This window comes from Carcharodon carcharias, chromosome 10, assembly GCF_017639515.1.
Source record: "Carcharodon carcharias isolate sCarCar2 chromosome 10, sCarCar2.pri, whole genome shotgun sequence".
In the NCBI taxonomy this organism is placed as follows: domain Eukaryota; kingdom Metazoa; phylum Chordata; class Chondrichthyes; order Lamniformes; family Lamnidae; genus Carcharodon; species Carcharodon carcharias.
Genome location: NC_054476.1, coordinates 136,090,441 through 136,106,855, shown reverse-complemented (window position 1 = coordinate 136,106,855; position 16,415 = coordinate 136,090,441).

Genomic DNA, 16,415 nt, shown 5'->3' with positions numbered 1-16,415 from the left:
AACCACACTTTACTGAAATCAGAATATGAGGAAATAGAGAACATATAGGGCAGAAAAATTACGCTTGGTGGGTGTGTGCGCACGTGACCTGGCAGAGTGCAAAATGATGCGCGATAATTTTGGGCGAACATCCCGATGTCATCATGCAGTCCCGCGAAATTTAGTTCGGCAGGCATGCGACATAGTCAGCAGTGTGCCCGCTGACAATTAAAAGGGCTATTAAGACCATTCAAAAGTTAATTAAACTCAAATTTACGCTGCCCGTCCAAACTAATGGCTGGTGGGCAGGCAAAAAGGCCAAGCAGCCTTTACATTTTTTAAGAAACCTCATCCACGGGCGGGATGAGGTTTCTTAAAGCAAATAAAAATCACAGAAAAATTTTACACTTGAATTAAAAACATGTCCCTGCTCATGTGACAGAGTCACACGAGGGTACATGTTTGATGGCATTTTTATTTTGTACATTAAGATTTTTCAAAGAGTGCTTCATTTCCCTGAGGCAGCTTGGTGCCTCAGGGAGATTGAAGAGCTCTTTCGTGTGCATGCGCGAAGTTTGAAGTTTGCCCTAGGCCTGCTCGCCCTCCTCCCCCCACCCGTACAGGAAGATCTGAGCGCTGCTGCTCGCGTTTTATGCTGGGTGGGCCTTAATTGGGCTGCCCACGTAAAATCACAATGCGGTGCCAATTGCGGGCAGTGGTCCCTGCCCACCCCTGCCGAGCACTCCCACCAAGGGCAAAATCCTACCCATAAATAAAATGTGAGACAAGAAATGAGAAAATTACCAATAAGAAATTACAAGGGATTTAAGAAAACAACAAATCCCAAATCAATGGACAGGGGAACTCATGAATAAAAGAAAGGAGAGCTAATTGAGTAACTCAAAATACTTTCTGAAAACATTTTAATCTATTATTTTGTTCCCCAGCAACTCCAGTTGAGTTTGTGAAATACCTCTGGTCCATCTTGGGAAGATGTACACATGTTTAGACTGCAGGACCTTCCATTAGCTCACAGTCACGGCTCTGTTCATATAGTTGTTTGGTAGTACAGAAGTTGTGTTATGACACAACAGTTTTTAAAGGCTGAGTTATTTAAAATCCCAGAGGGAAACTTTAAACAACTGCCATAACCCAAATTTTTAATTGGTATGTTTTGAGTTGCAGCTCTAAATTCAGGAATAAGACCATCAGATCTCGAGAGGTTTTTATATCAAACTAAATAAGATATTTATTAAGTCACAACAAGGTGTTAGACACATACACATGCGACACATGGCTACAAATTATTACCATCATAACTTTTAACAAATTCTCAAATTAATCTCCACTAAGGCAACAACAATCCATAGATTTAAAGCAGACACCAGGCAAAGCATTTTCACCTTACAAATTCAAAATGAGGTTCCTTTCAATTTGGTTCCTTTGCAGACAGTTGTAGCTCATAGGCTTTAATCTTACATGCCTCTCCTGTACACACAAAACTCCTAGATAAAAGCAAAAAACTACGGATGCTAGAAATCCAAAACAAAAACAAAAATACCTGGTAAAACTCAGCAGGTCTAGCAGCATCTGCGGAGAGGAACACAGTTTACGTTTCAAGTCCGAATGACCCTTCAACAGAACTAAGTAAAAATAGAAGAGAGGTGAAATATAAACTAGTTTCACTGGCCCTCTATCCAGCTCTACTTGTCCCACCCCCCCTTAAACCAGCTTATATTTCACCTCTCTTCTATTTTTCTTAGTTCTGTTGAATTCGAAAACAGAGCTATCCAGCTGGCCAACGGTGACTAGGACCAGTCCTGTGCTGTTGGTGAGGTTGGAGCTGCTCTACCAAGTGAGGATCCAGCAGTGTAACATCCAGTAGACAACCATGCTGTGAGTGATATGTCCTCTTTCACAGCCCACTGCCATGCACTAATTATCTCCCCTTGTTTTCGCAGGCACACCTGCAAAAAAGCTGACAGAGTTCATGACCCAGGGCCTCAAAGCAATCTCCAAAGAAATCTCTGAAGAGGAATCTGAAGGCACCCTCCCTGAAGTCCCTTCACCGCGCTCACCCACACCCTCCACCAGTGCAGAGACACACACCTCGGTGGGACCTAGCTTTAGAGTAGCCTCGGGATCACAATCTGGAGAGAACATCGCACTTTCTGATCCACAGCAGGTGGAGGCAGGGACTTCCCAGGTGTCTGGCACTCAAGGACTGCTGGAGGCCTGAACATTGCTGAGTCTGAGTCAGATGATGAGCCTCTGGATTCGGTCACGTCACAGTTGCTGGAGCTGCAAAGGCAAACTAGGGAACAACAGGAAGGGATGTCCGCTGCCCTCCTCAGATTGCAAGGCATGATGGAGGATTCTGCCCATCTTCAGGCTGGGGTGATAGTATTGCAACGCACAGAGGTCAACACTGGCAGGATGGCGGCCACCATGGAGACTTCAGAACCAGGCCCTACAGTCTGAGGATATGGGGTAGACCATTTAGGACTAAGATGAGGAGAAACTTCTTCACCCAGAGAGTGGTGAGCCTGTGGAATTCATTACCACAGAAAGTAGTTGAGACCAAAACATTGCATGTTTTCAAGAAGGAGTTAGATATAGCTCTTGAAGCAAAAGGGATCAAAGCGTACGGGGAGAAAGCAGGACCAGGCTATTGAGTTGGATGATCAGCCATGATCATAATGAATGGTGGAGCAGGCTCGAAGGGCCGAATGGCCTACTCCTGCTCTTAGTTTCTATGTTTCTATGTTTGGTCCAGGATGCAACCCTGTGTTGCTGTGCGGGCTTAATTCCATTGCTGATGCCATAGTTGGCCTCCAACAGTGTGTATGCGAGGGGGGTGCTGGTCAGCTCGATCTCACTCCAGCTACCCATTCTGCTCACGGAGTCAGCCAGGGGCCCTTGGGCACCCATAGGGAGGAGGATCAGTTGGTGCACACTCCAGGGCCATCCAGCAAGGTGACTCTGGGAGTGACTGGCCCATCTAACTCTCCTCTTCCTAAGACCTCCACAGATCAAGCTTCACAGGCCGAGGAAGGTGCCACTGCCACACAGCAGGACCCCGAAAGCAGGCCGGGGACCTTCAGGTTTTAGCCCTCCAGAGGACACCCGCCAAATCACAGACAGGGCAGCACAGTCAGCAGGCTGCCTCCACCTCTGCTGTGAATGTCCGGGGAGCACCAAGATGTAGTGGCAGGGTTAGGAAAGTTAGGTAAAAATAGTTGTACAGCCTAGACATGGGTGTTAATCACTTGTACGTACTGTTCACTATTGTCAATAAACTCCTAAGAATGTCACCCTGCCTGTGGCTCCTTGTTCTGATGAGCAGTGTTCTTGTCACTCAGATGTGAAATCTTTCTGCGCAAGATAAAGGCAGGTGTCTCAGTCCAGGGCCTCTTCCCTGTGCTCTGTGCAGCCTTCAGACCAAAGTGATGGTCCAGCCTCACACTCCCTGGAAACATTACTGATGCCTGCACCTTGGTAGTGCTTGTCATTGTTGCCAGAATGTTGTGGGCAGGCGCCACAGGGTTCTCGCGTTTTCTCTGTGTGCTCTCAGCACCTTTAGGGTGGGGCTGGCCCCCATCACACCAGCATCTGTGACCAGTGATGCTGTACACAAGCTCTTGAAGGGCTGAGGTGTTGAAGGTGGACACAGCATCAGATGCGTCTAAACTTTCATGGCTGCATCTCTGAGATGGTCCTGATCATGGAGCGCAAGCGAGCTGCCCTCGGCCAGACAGGAGTCACATTCTCAAAGGCTATGTGAAGATCTATGGAGTGGCCTCACTGCATGTCATCATCATCCTCCTGGCGACTGAGCAGCTATTAGGGCCTCCACTGTATCTCCATGACAGGAGCATTCTCACAGAGGGTATTGATGCTGTGATAAGCCAGACTAGAGTCAAACATTCACAACTGTGATGTGAGGATCTACGGGTACACCTCACTGCACGTCATCATCATCCTTCACAAATCTGGCAGCAATGAGGGCCTCCAGAGTGCGCCTGCCTCATTCAGCTAGTGTGACAGCCTCATCCCTGTCGTCGTCACCACCAAGGACCCTGTCGCTCTCACCCCCATTAGTGTCCTCCTCATCAGGGGAGACATGCAGCTCCCCTATCTCCTCCTCAGCCAGCTCCTCAGCCCGTTGTAGCGCCAGGGTGTAAAGGGCACAGCAGATGACAACAATGCGTGACACCCTCTGCGGACTGTATTGCAGGGCTCCACCAGACCGGCCCAGGCACCAAAACCACATCTTCAGCATCCCGAAGGTCTGCTCCACCAAGTTGCGAGCTACAGCATGAGCCTTATTATAACGTTGCTCTGCTGCAGTCTGAGGCCGCTGCATGGGGGTCATCAGCCACGGCCTCTAAGGGTAGCTCTTGTCCCCAAGGAGCCAACCCTGTTGCCTCTGTGAACCCTGGAATACTACAGAGATTGGTGAGCAGCTCAGGATTAAGGTGTTATGCACACTCCCTGGAAACCGTGTGCATACCTGCAGGATGTGTTTCTGGTGGTCACATACCAGCTGCATGTTCAGTGAGTCCTTGTGGTTGATGAAGTCCACTGAGTGTAGCAGTGGAGTCCTGAGCACCACATGAGTGCAGTCAATCACACCCTGCATCTGTGGGAATCCCAAGATCAGGGCGAATCCAATGGCCCTTGAATTCTGGCTGTCCCAGTCCTGGGCAAAATGCACAAATGTGTGTCATGGAGAAGATGGCATCCGTGATGTCACGGATTCATTTGTGGGTGGCGGGTTATGAAATCCCACAGAGGTCACCTGTGGAGCCCTGAAAGGAACCACTGGCATAGAAATTGAGTGCTGCGGTCACTTTCACAGCCATTGGCAGTGGATGCCAGCCATGTCCCCTTGGCACCAAGTCCTGCAGTAAGTGGCAGATGTGAGCCACCAGGTGCCTAGACACGTGTAGCTGTCGGCGATACTGGTTCTCAGTCATCTGCTGGAATGGCAGGCGGCGTCGATAGATCCTGGGTGTCACTAGGCATCGACCAGCCACGGCTCACTGTCGCTCCTGGGCAGCGAGTGCGGGAGCCCTGCTGCCCCTTCTTCATGAAGTTGCTGCTCCTGTCTTTGCATGACCAGGTGCCTCAGTCACTTTCTCCTCCGCCTTCTACGGTCTCTGTAGGCCATCAGTCATACAGCTAGGTCACCAGGATCCATGATCCTGACATGGTCCTCCTGCAGCATGAAAGAGAGAAAGAGAGATGTGGTTATCATGGCTGTACTTAGCACCTACCCTGGCCCTGTGTGACCACCCCTTAATGCTTCTCGGAGAGTGCTGGTCACCCCTCGGATGGCCAGAGATGAGTGCGCTGCATGGCTGCCCTGTCAACCTGCGACATGAGGGACTCTGGTCCAAACTGGGATGCTGAGCCTGCAAGGGGCTGTGAGCGCCTCCAGCAGTGACTGATACATGTCCGGTGTTGGCAAGGAGATTGTACAATATGTGCAGTCCAGGCTGCTCCGCGGTCCAACAAAGTGGTGGTGGACTCGATGTCTGTGCCGGGGGGTGATGGGTGAGGGGTGAAGTATGGAGCGCTTGGTGGCCCCTTGATGCCTCTGCGTTACTTGCATGGGTGGGCAGTCTAGGACTCTGACCCCAATCATATCACTGTGGCCTGTCTTAGTTGTAGAGGCATGGTCAGTTTACATAGGTGTCTCTAATGTGTGGCCACTTCCCTCGCTTACCCTGCTCCCCAGCTCAATTGCCTGTGCACGGGATGCAGTGCCAGGGCAGCACTTGACACCTCCCCCCGCCACCCTCCCCTTAGCAATTGCCCCCAGACACCCCCTCCCCTCAGCAGTTGCCTCCAAGGCTAGCCACCACTTGCCGCCAGGCACCTCCCACTCCTCAGAAGCCACCTCTGAGTCTGGTCAGCACTTACCACCAGACACCCTCCACCCCTCAGCAGTCACCTCCGGGGCCAGGCATCAGTTTCCGCCACTCCCCGGTGCCCCTGAGGTCTGTAAACAACAGTCATGGATAATGCTCCTTCTCATTTACCTCGGTTCCCCCAAAGTGAAGGCCGTCAAGTGCACGTCGCCTGCGTGCTGTTGTGAAACATGTGGGCTGAGCGGAAGATCGCAAACTGCCTTCATGCCGTCGTGAAGGTGGTCCCGCCATATTTTCTGCACACACCACCTATCACACCCACCGCCAGCTGGCGTGGAAAATTCCACCCAGAGTTAACGTTTTAACTCCATATGACTCTTCTTTGGAGCTAAAGAGAAGTAGAAATGATATGGAATTTATACTGTTGGAGGGATGGAACAGGTAAAGCAGAATAGAAGGTCAGCAATAGGTGGAGGCTAAGGAGAGATTGACAAAGATGTCATGGACACAAGACAAAGAGAGTGTTAATGGTAGTGGTGAAGACTAAAGAATGTGCTGATGGCAGCATAAAGATGAGAAAGCAGAATGTGTTAATGGCAGAACAATGGTCAGCGCTCTGTGAAAGAACAGACTGAACAAGAGACAGATGGCCTTGTGGGTGGAAGAGGCGGTGGTTGGGGAAAAAGGATAAAAAAGGGATAAGAAAGTATTTAAAAAAGTATAAAAATCAATAAAAATAAAGATAAATATAAAAATGAGTAAATGAAAAATAAAATTAAAAAAAGGGTGTAAATTCGGAGGAGAGAGCTCACAGTCCGAAGTTGTTGAACTCAATATTCAGTCTGGAAAGCTGTAAAGTGCCTGATCGGAAGATGAGGTGCTGTTCCTCCAGTTTGCGTTGGGCTTCACTGGAACATTGCAGCAGGCCAAGGATGGACATGCAGACATGAGAGCAGGATGGTGTGTTGAAATGGCAAGTGACAGGAAGGTCTGGATCATGCTAGCAGACAGACCAAAGGTGTTCTATTGTATACCTTTTATTTAAAAAGAGTTTTATGGCTGGAGGAGTTGTATGTATTAATTAATGGAAAGCTTTTACGACCAGTCACATGGGAGAGAGGGAAAAAACCTGGACTGTTGCCTGGTTACAAGAGGCCACAGGGAGGGAATAGCAGTTTTGTTTGTTTTGGAAGCTGTTTGAGTGCAATTGGGAGCAGCAGAGATAGCAGACCAACCTGAAGCTGAAGGCTCTCTGTCCTCCTTTGCCTAAAGTGTGTGTAGCTATCGACTGTAGCCAGAACTCTCATGAGTGCAACTAGTCTGAAATTAGGCACAGCTGAATCAAGCTGGTGAGAATTCCTAGGCATCCACCAGGATTAGCAGCTCGTCGTCACACGAGAGAACTCCAAGTCAATAGCGTTGAGACCCTAAAAAGACTTTATCCTTTATTTTTATAGCCTCATTAAAAGCCCAACTCTGCAGAGAGACATTATCTGTTTGTCCTTTGTTTGCCTGTGTATGTCTGTGTGAGTGTTTCGGGGAATTCTTTGGGGGAAGCTGCACTTCCTGATTGTAATTGTTTATTGACTAGTACATGCAATTTGTTAAAGGAAGTTTTGTTTTAAGAATAAATTAATCATTCTGCGTTTTTGAAAGAAATTTGGTCATAGTCTCTTTTCTTCAGGGTACCAGGGATATAGATACCCAATTGGCCACTTCAGGATAAAATTAAACATTAAAATTAATGGGGTATGGCCTGCAGAGTAATGGATAATTGGCGCACTCCTCTTATCCTGGTCATAACATGAGCAATATAAAGGGTAAAACTGGCAAGTTTGTGTTCAGACACAGTGAAAGGTTTGCCCTGACAGGAGCAGCTCTTTCAGCCTAAAATCAGTGATTTTGTTGAGACAGCAACTTTATGTAATTTACATCAAGTGCTTTGGATACACTATTATTGTACCTCTAACATTGGGTCTACTCACTCAGCAGTTGGTTGGACATCTGAGGAGGAGGCTCTGAGTCCTCCAGGTAATCAGCCACAATGACAGGTACAGTAACGCCAGCAGCTGCTGCTCCCTTCTCCACAGCCACATGCAGCTGCACGCAACAGAGGAGATGAATACAGAGCTGTACCTCAAAGGGGTGATACCTTCACCACAGGGTCTATAGGCCAAGGCAAGTTTCCTCAGTCTCTCTGAACAGCAGTGCCTCCAAAGACTCAGGCTCTCATAGCAGGTTGTCACAGGTCTCTGCAGTCTCTTGGAAGAACAACTCCTCCCCAAGAAGAGCATGTGGTCATCTACTGCCCGTGGCTGTCAAAGTGACCAAAGTGGTCAATTTTTTCATGCCCAAGTCCTTCCAGGGACTTGTTGGTGATGCAAGTAGGATCTTATAATCTGCATCAGCCAGATCACTGATGTCTTGTTTGCAAGGACCTCCAACTATATTAATTTTTAGACAGCTGAGGCCTGTCAAAGCCAGAGGGCTGTCTGCTTTGATTCCCTCACAGGATCTCCACAGGTCCAGGGCATTGGAGGCTTTGTCCATGTGGCAAACAAGGCACAACCAGCCAGGTGTATTTGTAAATCAGAAGGGTTTTTACGCCCTCAATGTGCAAGTGACAGATATCCAGAGAGCTGCCACGAAGTGTTCATCCTCCAGCAGGCTCAGGTGTCACAGCTCTTCTGAGACAGGCTCAGTGATTGACTCCAGGGGCATAATGAGTACAGACCCGACCAACTCAACCTTTCCTTATATGAACCTAGTCTGAACTGCCTCCAATGCAAGAATATCCCTCCTAAGGACACCAAAACTGCACATAATACTACAGTTGAAGCAGGACTTACTTTTATACTTCTTTTTTAGTTCTCTGCCTGAAGGCAGGTTTGGCCACAGCACCACAATATCCCAGGGGCAGGGCAGGAGGCAGGTCTCAAAGCCACCGCAGCCAGAACAGAGATCAAACCTTATCCTAAAATTGGCATCAGTCTGATCCACATTGGTCATCCTGAAAACTGGCCCCCCCAGGTGTCTGAGTGTGGTAACGTAAACTTCTACATGCATGTTGTAGCCTGGAGCTGTGGTGGTGTTGGTAGAGGATTCAATTTTCTTTCCATCACTGACCAAGAATCTCTCCAGCTCTTACCACCTGCCCATTGGCATGTGTTGTAAGTTTCAGGATAATATAATACATTTCACAATGGTATTGGAATTTATTGTAAAGGAGGGTAATAGTGGGGTGTGTGCGTGTGTGTGCATGTTCGTGGGTGCGTGTATATGCATGTGCGTGTTCACTGAATTAAAGGCAGCTGGTCTGAAGGCTTTGATGTAACAGAAGTTAAGCTAGGTTTGAAATGCTAAGTAGCTAAACATTGGTATAAAGGGAACATTTTCATTTTAAAATAAACCAGACTAGATTGATTTCAAAGGATGGCTGAAATGTTTCACATAGGCAGGTGCAATTAAGAAACTGTGTTTACTTTTCCCAAAGACTACTGGCAAAATTGGTACTTTGATGGGTTTTATTATTATAGAGGTAAAACCCAAAGACATAGTGAAACAATGGGAATTTGCATTCAAAGGGGAAAATATGTATAAAGGGAGCGAATGTGTGTAAGGGCAGGAATTCTAAGATCTAAAACGTGTGTGAAAAATCTTCCAGCATCTATGCCTCAAGCTGCTGTCTACAAAGAACTGAAGTTATGAAAACTCACTTTGAATTGGATTGTTCAGCGTAGTAGTTTCTTTGCCTGGGTCTTTTAAAATCTATGCGTCTTACTGTTGCCTTAACGAAAGTATAACTGAGAGTTAGATTAATTAGGGGATTTAGAAGTTATTATAGTAGCAATTTGTAGATCTATGATGGTGCTTAAAATCATTTCTTCTATTAATAAAAGTTTAATTTAGTTTTGTAAGAAACCTATAAGCCTTGGTGGTCTTATTACAACTGAATTCAAGGCATGCATCTTGAAATTTATACAAATTGCAAAACAGTTGTGGCAGTTGTTTCAAGTTTCTCTTTGGGATTTGAGTAGCTCAGCATTTACTATCGGCTGTGCCATAACAGAAGGATTTGCAGTTTGATACTCAACCTGTTTGGCCACATTTTGAATGCATTTTCCTTGGCCATCCTTGGCCTAGAATGGGACTTGAAACCGGAGCTTTTGGCTCAGAGGCAGGATCGCTACCCGTTGCATCACAAGACCTTTTATACTTCATGTCCTTGCAATAAAGGTCAGCATTCCATTTGCCTTCCTAATTGCTTGCTGTATCTGAATGTTAAATTTTTGTATTACATGTATGAAGACACCCAGATTCCTTTGTATCAAAGCATTCTGTAGATTGCCTCCATTTAAATAGCAGTCCAGATCTTCTGGTTTCTGGATGGTTGTACTCTGGAAGATGCACTGAGTGACCTCTTGGAAGTCTCTACACAAGGATTCCACAGGAATTGCCTGGGAAGTTTCAGCTTCCATTGGACAATTTCTCTGCACCTGGAACCCTCTGACACTTCGAGTTAGAGTTGGAAACTTTGGATAGTTCTGACTCACTTATCAAAATAGTTACCCAAGAAATGTTAGAAGGATTAAAACCAGTTCTAATGCTTGGATAACTATACTACTGATCCTCCGACTCCCGACTGGACCCCCCAACTACCCCTCAAACCCTGACCCTCCTCACTCACTTACCTGCCACCCTACTCTCTCTCACTCACAAATCTGCCACCCTATGCCCTCACCCACTTACCTGTCACCTTACCCTCTCAACCACTTACCTTACACACTTGCCTTCTCTCCATAGTGAGAAATGTGGAGCTCTGGTACAAAGTAACTAAATAGGAGCGGAGTGCGTCTGATGGTGATTGCCACTCTTTGGAAGATCCAACTCATATTCTGCTTTTCTATTCTTCCTACCAAAGTGGATAACTTCACATTTTTCTACATCATACTCCATCCTCCAAATTTTTGCCCGCTCACTCAACCTATGTCCTTTTACCGTCTCTGTGTCCTATTCAGAACTTGCTTCCACACCTATCTTTATATCATCAGCAAATTTGGCTATGATGCACTCGGTTCCTTCACCCAGGCCAGGTCATTAACATAGGATGTAAATAGTTGATGCTGCAGCACTTATCTCTGTGGCACCCTAATATAGTTTGCCAACCTGAAAGTAACCCATTTATCTTGAATCTCTGTTGCTTGCTACTCAGCCAATCCTCTATCTATGCTTATATATTATCGCACCCTCCCCCCCACCCCTTCCCATCACTATGAGCTTTTAATTTGTGCAGTTTTTATGTGGCACCTTTTCAAATGCATTTTCAAAAATCAAAATACACTACACCAACAGGTTCCCCTTTATCCACTCTGCCCATTACTTGCCCAAAGACGTCTAATAAACTTGTCAAACACTATTTCCTTTTCACAAAACCAATCTGACTGGGCTTGATTATTTTATGATTTTCCAAATGTTTTGTTATTACTTTCTTAATAATGAATTCCAGCATTTTCCAATGACAGCTGTTAGGCTAACTAGCCTACAGTTTCCTGCTTTCTGTCTCCCCCCTTTCTTGAATAGTGGAGATATATTTGTGGTTTTCCAATCCACTGGGAACTTTCCAGAATCTTGGGAATTTTGGGAGATTATAACCAATGCATCCACTATTTCTGAAGCTACTTCTTTTAAAACTAGGATGCAAGCCAACAGGTCCAGGGAGACTTGTTAGCCTTTAGCCCTATTAGTTTGCCTAATATTTTTTCTCTAGTGATAGTGATTGTTTTAAGTCCCTCCCTTCCTTTCGCTCCCTGATTTTCTACTATTATTGGGCCTTGTACCATGAAGATAAGATACCTAGAGCTGGTAATAGAGGCAAATGGGACCTGAAAACGCTGGCACCATCAACAAGCCAGTTTTCCAATTTCATCCATTTAAGCAAAGGCAAGTTCAAGGCCGACAGAGCTACTTGCCTTCATGCAGGGGTAGCCGATTAAGTTAATTAAGATTCTTGTTGTCCAATTAAAGTATCTTGCACTGGCAGTGAACAGTTTATGTGCTTGGAGGCAGCCACTCGTCAGCAGGCTGGCAGTGGTGGGGGCAGTGCTCCAGGCAGGCCTACAGACCCCTTTGCCTGTCTGGGTGAGAGAGCAGGCACTTGCCATTCTATAGCGGGGCTACCAATCTTCTACCCTACCGTTAATTTTCACTTCATTTTATGTCTTTTCTTTCAATTTGATGCCATCCTTAACTTACTTTGTTAGCCTCAGATTATTCATCCTTCAAGCAGTCTTTCTTTCTCAGTGGAATATTTCTTTGTTAGGAATTATGAAATATCTCCTTAAAGGTTTGCCACTGCATCTCTACCATCTTACCTTTTAACTTATTTTCCCCTTTCACTTTAGACAATTCTGCCTTCACACCTTTGTAACTGCCTTTAGAGCTTAAACACTTGTTTCAGACCCACATTTATCACACTCAAACTGAATGTGAAATTCAATGATGCTATGTTAGAAAATCCTTTACTATGAGATCATTAATTAATTCTGTTTCATTACACATTACCAGATCTAAAATAACCTATTCCTCAGTTGCGTCCAGAACATATTGTTCTAAGAAACTGTTCTGAACATGCTATGAACTCATCTCCAAGTCTATCCCTGCCAATTTGTCCAATCTATGAAGTTTAAAGTCACCCATGATTGTTGCAGTATCTTTCTTACAAGCCCCCATTATTTCTTGATACTTTGTCTTACAGTGTAGCTATTGTTATCTTTCTGTTATGGTCTTCTCTTGCTCCTATTTTTTATGTTAGGGGGTTGTAGTAATCTGATGTGTAATACACCTGTAAGACAAACATTGTACTGTAAAATCACATGATAATACCCAATAGCAGAGTAGCATGGGCTACCTCTGTGAGAGAGTCTTGAGTTAGACACTGAAGAGTGAAGACTGAAGACAGAGTTTTGAGTTGTGAGCACACAAGCATAGCTGCTGAGTTTTGCTTGTAAATAAACAGCATGTGTTTATTCTAACAATGATCTACTGATGTTCTCTGTCCCAACGGTCACCCCAAAACAAGCGCCCAACCCGGATGCTTTAGCCACAACAAGCCAAGGGCACTGGATCCAAGAAACTGGTGACAAGGGGAGAAGCATGAAAAGCCACAGGAAAAAACAAGGTAAAAAGTGAGGAAGAACGAGGGCATCAGAAGTACCAAAATCCGGCCATACCTCGGACAGTAGTTGTAAGCACAAGAAAATTTCTTTCTTGGGCTTCAAAGTAATCCCTGCAGAGCATAATGCAATTTGGAAGAGTAGAGCCTTTTGATCCAACCTCGGACAACTGATCTCACTATGTTGAATGCCTCGTGTTCTTTTTCCAGGTGAACGACATTGCAGGGGAGGAGAAGAGGCACGTGATCCTTCTGTCCACACGTGGGAGTAAGACATACGGGTTAATCTGAAATCTGTTGGCGCCCAGTGCCCCAGACTCCAAAGGTTTTGATGACTTAGTGAACCTCGTAAAGAATCATTCACCAGCCCAAGCCGTTGGTCAAGCAATGGTTTAAATTTACCTCAAGAAATAGAGCTGCAGGGGAGACAGTTGCTTCTTATGTGGCGAGTCTGAAGCAATTAGCTGAATACTGCAAGTTCAGTACTTCAATCTATGATATGCTTAGAGATTCGTTGGTGTATGGTATAAAGGAAAATGTGATTCAAAAGAAATTACTGGCTGAAACAAATCTAGATTTTCAGAAGGCATTGGAAATTGCTCTGGCAATGGAGAGTGCAGTGAGAGACTCAGAAGCCGTATGAGGAGTGCAAAATGGGGCCTTCCTCCACGTTGGGCAGGGAGCCTCAACCAAAAAGTGTGTGAAAGTGCAGAGCTTTATTCAGAAACAGGAAGCAGCCACCACAAGCAGCCAAATTAAAAGGGACAACTTATCGTCAAAAACATGGCATAATAGTAACAGAGATGGAAGCAGGCAACCTTGTAATGAACCATAGTTTAAAAAGATTGAATGTTTCTTCTCCCATCAAAATGGACACCTCATGAGACATTATAAAGATAGAATCAGGCAGGTTTTCAGATAAAAGTAAAAACCCAATGAGATAAACACCATTGAAAAGCCTGAAGTAATAGATTTTGATATCTATTTGTTATATAATTTAAAGGTAGGAGGAACAGAGCCTATCTATATAAGCATGAGCGTGAATGAGAAACCTTTCAGAATTGAGGTGAATACTGGAGCAGCCACTATGGTCATTGCTGAGCATACTTTTAAATACCTGAATCATAGAGAACGTAAGTTGAATTTAGAAGAAACTGATGACAAATTAAAAACTTACACAGGAGAAGACATACAAGTCAAGGGTGTTTGTAAAGTCACAGTACATTATGGAGCTCAAACAGTGAGATTACCCTTGATGGTAATAGCAGGCAAGGGACCTAGTCTCATCAGATGAAACTGGCTGAAAGAAATTAAATTGGAATGGACTGAAATCTTCCAACTGAGAACTAATGGGCTTTCAAAGCTAGTACAAAAATATGCCTTAGTTTTCAAGGAAGAACTTGGAAAAATTGAGGGGCTACAAGCAAAAATTCATGTAGATCCAAAGGCAACACCAAGATTCACGAAGGCAAGACCAGTACCTCATGCAATGCGGGAAAAGGTAGACACCGAACTGGACAGATTAGAAAAAATGGGAGTGATACAACCAGTACAATTTTCAGAGTGGGCATCTCCAATTGCACCTGTTCTCAAACCTGACCGAAGCATTCAAAGATGTGAGGACTATAAATTAACAGCCAATAAAGTGGCAAAATTGGATAGACGCCTCATACCTAAAATTGAAGATTTATAGGCTAAATTGGTAGGTGGAAAGGCCTACACCAAGTTAGATTTGAGTCATGCCTACCAACAATTGGAATTAGAGAAGGCATCCCGGAAGTTTATCACCATAAATACACATAAGGGTTTGTACCAAATACCCGTTTACCTTTTGGCATAAATTCTGCTTGTGCCATATTCCAAAGAATCATGGAAAGTTTACTACAGGGATTGCCCCATGTTTATTTGTATGATGTTCTCATGACTGGACTCACTGAAAAGGAACATTTGATGAACTTGGAAGAAGTTCTGAAATGTTTTTCGGAGGTGGGAGTGAGATTGAAAAAGGAAAAGTGCACATTCTAGGAGAAAGAGGTAACTTACCTAGGTCACAAGGTAGATTCACAAGATCTACATCCTGTTGAAGGAAAAGTGAAAGCCATTAAAGAAGCCCCAGAGCCAAAGAATACATCCAAACTGAAGTCATTCTTGGGGATGATTAGTTACTATGGACGCTTCTTGCCTAATTTTTCAACAGAACAGACACCACTGTATTACTTGCTCAAGAAAAACCAGAGATGATCATGGCAAACACCACAAGAAGAAGTTTTTCTAGTACGTTTTGACCCAAAAAAAGAGTTGATATTAATGTGTGACGCATCACTTTATGGAGTGGGAGCAGTACTTTTCCATCGAATGGATGATGGATCAGAACGGCCTATAGGATATGTGTTGAGGACACTCAGTACTGCAGAGAAAAAGTACTCTCAAATTGAAAAAGAAGGCCTGGCAGTCATTTTCGGTGTTAAGAAGTTTCATCAATATGTACAGGGTCGTCATTTTACTATCTTAACAGATCACAAACCATTATTAGGACTATTCGGGGAAGACAAGGCTATACCCCCATAGCCTCAGCAAGAGTACAAAGATGGGCGTTGATCTTGGCAGCGTATGAGTATGCTTTTATTCATAGACCCGGAAGACAAATTGCAAATGCAGATGCGCTCAGTCGTTTACCCTTGCAAGTAAAAGATGAGGATGTTCCAATTCCTCAAGAATTGTTTTGTTATTGAATTTCCTGGACTCATCATCGATATGTGCTAAACGAACTAAAGATTAGACAAATCGAGACCCAGTCTTATCCAAAATGAGAAATCAAGTTCTTTATGGTTGGTCACAAAAACAAGAGCCTGATGAAATGAAACCATATTCCTGGAGAAGATACAAGATAACCAGTCAAGAAGATATTTATTGCGGGGAGCTCGAGTGATTGTTCCTCCAAAAAGGAGAAAGCCATTGTTATCTGAACTTGACAGTGCACATCCCAGAATTCCAAAATGAAGGTGATAGCACATATGTGGTGGCCAGGAATAGATGGAGAAATGGAAAACTTAGTGAGAAGTTGTATGCAGTGTCAACAAGTACAAAAATTACCTGCAACAGTGTCGTTACACCCCTGGGAGTGGCCAGGAAAGCTATGAGTACAAGTACACATCAACTATGTGGGACCTTTCAAGGGAGCAATGTTTCTACTTATCATAGATGCTCATTCAAAATGGATGGACATATACGAAGTGAGGTCATCTTCCCCTACAATAGACAAACTACGACAAAGTTTCGCAATTAATGGACTAGTGCTAGTATCAAGCAATAGAACACTATTTGTGAGTGCTGAATTTAACTGATTTACAAGCCTCAATGGTATTTTTCACATGGAAACATCTCTATTC